This window comes from Gavialis gangeticus, unplaced genomic scaffold (genome assembly GCF_001723915.1).
Source record: "Gavialis gangeticus isolate Ggan-Ray unplaced genomic scaffold, GavGan_comp1, whole genome shotgun sequence".
Taxonomy (NCBI): Eukaryota; Metazoa; Chordata; order Crocodylia; family Gavialidae; genus Gavialis; species Gavialis gangeticus.
In genome coordinates this window covers 66026668-66030317 of record NW_017729022.1, presented here as the reverse complement: position 1 = coordinate 66030317, position 3650 = coordinate 66026668, and positions in this window count along the sequence as shown.

Genomic DNA, 3650 nt, shown 5'->3' with positions numbered 1-3650 from the left:
GGATCATTAAAAAAAAATTAACATCCTAGTCTGTCATCCTAGCTCGCCAGTCTCTTGAGAGTCCTGAGAAGTCCATCTGTATTTAGGAAAACAGGCAGTGAGTTCTTCTGACTTATCATACCTGGAACTACACCACACCCTCTTGCTCAAATGTCATCTCTATTAACAACATGTTATTTTTTATAGGATATGATATCATTACAAGAGCTTGTGCATAGTAATCATATTGGTGCAAAGTTGAGGGATTAGTAGAGTGTTTTTAGGCAGTACATTTACCATTCAGGCTACATTTGCCCAAGGTAAAGTGCTATATGTAATGTTTGAGTCTTTAAGAGAGTCCATAGCATAAGAAATGTCACTTTTGGTCCATTCCCCCTGCCCCTGCAACCTCACTCCTGGTAGGTATTCCTGACTGATTCTCCTTGTACTACTGATGGCCAATAATGCCTTCTATATAAATATCTCCATACTATCTGATGGTATGTGATACCATGAGGCACCCCACCAGCTTTGAAGTATTGCTGGGGTATTCTGCAAGTACTCGGGACACTGTCATCATTTAGGTCCCATGGGCTGAGTGTACCAAAGTTCAGAACTTGCACTGTCACATCATTCCTCTTCTCCCTCAAGGTGGGCTGCACTTACTAGTTCTTGCTCACGGGCTTAAGTGAAAACCTGCCACTGGTTCTAAAAGGAGATAGTCACACTGATAATCATGATTTTATTACTGATCTTATTGGTCACAACAATGTCTGTCTTTAGACGGTTGCCATGGGCTGGGATGGTTTGGTACATGGCCACTGCTGCAACTGATGCTAAGATGGCCTTGATCAGCCAGTCCTGTGTGTTTTATTATGGCAAAGTTGCTATGCCCTTGCAGCCACACAGGACTTGGGCAGGGTCTCATTCTTGTAGCCACATCTCTGACATTTCTTGTCCTAGTTGCCATAGCAGATAGTGCCATTGAGTGGAGGCAGTTGATGCATGCTCAGTGGATGAAACCACAGTCCACAAGCAAGTGAAATTACCTTTAGGCCAGGAGTGATTTCTGGCATCCCACTTCAAGGTGATCCCAAAGACTTTGGCCTGGTCAGGTTTCCCCTTCACACCCCAGTGGCTGAGTCTGTACTCTCCATCCTCATCCCACGAGCCATTGGGGACCTCAGCTGGTAGCTCCTCCATGGAGCCATCACCACAGGCAAGCTTTATGGACAGCCTGGTCTCCTGCCCCTTCTGCACATGACCCTCAAGTGCACCAGGCTGCAGCCACTCCACCTCCATCTTCAGAACCTCCTCCTGAGATTCTGGTTGAATCTCACCCCCCACCTTTTTGGTTTTGGTCACCCCATCCACGGTCCCACCAACTCCTGGTACCTCCTGGTCAACCTCCTCCTAGTCCTGGCCAAGTGGGCCCTGTACATAACCAGGAAGGAGGCTCTGGCCGGGAAGGTGCCTGGGGACTGCAGGGCCACTTTCCTCTCACTCATCCATGCACATTTCTGAACAGAGCACCAATGGGCAGTGTCCACCAGCTCCTTGGATGCCTTTGAGGAGTGGTGGGTGTGGCCCAGGGGGCTCTGCTCAGTGTCCCCCTCAGGCACACTTATTTCCATGCTTTGACCCTTTGACCCACATGACACTCCTATCCTGTTTTTTTCATTAGTTGTCCCAAGTATTTTGTTGTAGCATTCAACCATTAGCCCCCATACAATAGGGGCTACTAGTTAGCCGGGTGGGCCTTAGGACCCACGGTATTTGAATGTTACAAATAGACAGATTTCCCCTTCGGGTCATGGATGTACTTTGCTTGTATAGCCTCTTTCAGGACCCTCTCCACAGGTCCTCACTTTAGGAGTGGCCACAATCTGGTTGGTGGTTGGGGTCGGAAGCAGTGACATCTCCCCATCCCCCCATACCTCCTGCTGCTCCTTGCATGGTGTCCAGTGGCAGCTGATGTGCTCCCTGAGGTGTTGTGTGGCATTATAGGCATGTGTCCACAGTGAGGCAAAATTTCCGCCGTCTTGCCTGAACTGATCCCTCTGCAACCTACTTGGAAACATGGCCAAGTCATCACTGGATGGTGGACTAGAAATCCTCCTCTTGTTGGTCTCCCTTAGAGTACATGTGGGAATACTACTCACCAGCTCATTTGGGCAGGTTAGGAGGCAGAAGGCATGGGTCAGTACGACAATGTTACAGCTCTCCCATGTGAGGGATGTTGGTACCCCCTTCCTGTAGGGGATGTGTAGGACCTCAGTGCTGTCCCACAGCAGTAGATGCATCCACTTCTTAAGGCTCTGCAGAATCTAACTGTCCACTTTCTTATGAATTGTCTTGTTTCTTATGAACCTCATGGTTTCACCCTGGATTACAATGGTGGTGGCTATGCTGGATCTTCTCTTTAGGCAGTCAGTATGTAGTAAGGCACAATTCAATGCAATGAAACAGAGCTGTAGCCAGCCACCTTGTAGTTGACATCCACCATCGTCTGGAGTTCATTAAGATGGCTTGCAGGGAGAATTAGGTCATCTGCATCAGCCAGGATGTTTACCTTTTGTCCATAGAAATTTGAAACTTCCTGGGCTCTTGGCAACTTAAGCTGAGGAGCTTCATGGTCAGGTTTAAGATAATGGGGCTCAGATGACAGTCTTGTTTCATGCCATTCAGAACTGGTATGTCTTCTATTTCACCATCCGATGCCTGAATGATGGTGGTTCAGATGTTGTAGAACTTCTGGACCAACTGGAGAAATGTGGTCGGCATACCAACTTTACAGAGGGGGCTGAAGATGTACTGCTAGGGCATTGAGCCAAAGTTCTTAGAAAGGTTGAGCTGCACCACTACACACTGATATCCCATTCTTTGGATGTTGATAAAGGTCATCTGCAACACAAAACTGCTTATAGCAGCCTTCACTGGACACAGCTTTTCTTATATGGACTGATGACCTTTGCCTTGCATTGCAGCCCTAATTGTAGACTGAACAGTGATCTGGCATATAGTTTATGTATGGTGGAGCAAAGGGCAACAGGACTCCAGTTGTTCAGATAATCCAGCTAACCTTTTTTTAATTAAGCAGTTATGGCCTTATTCTAGGAGTTGGACTTGTGGCAAAATTCCTTGCACTCTCTCCTGTTTCCCCATTTTTTTCTCTACAAAACCTTTTAAAAACCTTTTTATATCACTTTGGTCACTATCTTGTTGCTGATAATGCTCCACTACTCCAAATTCTGCCCACCTGCAGACAAACTTGGCCAAAATGGTTTACCTTGGTTTCAGCTCCCCTATTGTCCCATGGTGCCTCCACCCTGATACCCATCCATTAACACTTAATTAACCATTGTTCTGAAGAGGCTGAAACATGGGAGGAGGGGCCATGTGTAAAGAAGAGAAATACCCATTATCAGAGGCATTTAATGATATAGCAATGTTCATAGCAACCTCACTTAATAATTTCATAATATCAATCAGAATTCATAAATGCACAGAGTTTCCCCCAATCCTTTCAGTACACAGTGCTTTTCCCAGATGTTGGATTGAAAGAAGTGTTTGCTAAGTGGGAGAACTACTTTTGTGGAGAGGTAATTAATATTAGGCCTATTTGGGCTGGCACTTTTAAGACTATGCTGCTTAAGCAAAGGAGAATTCTC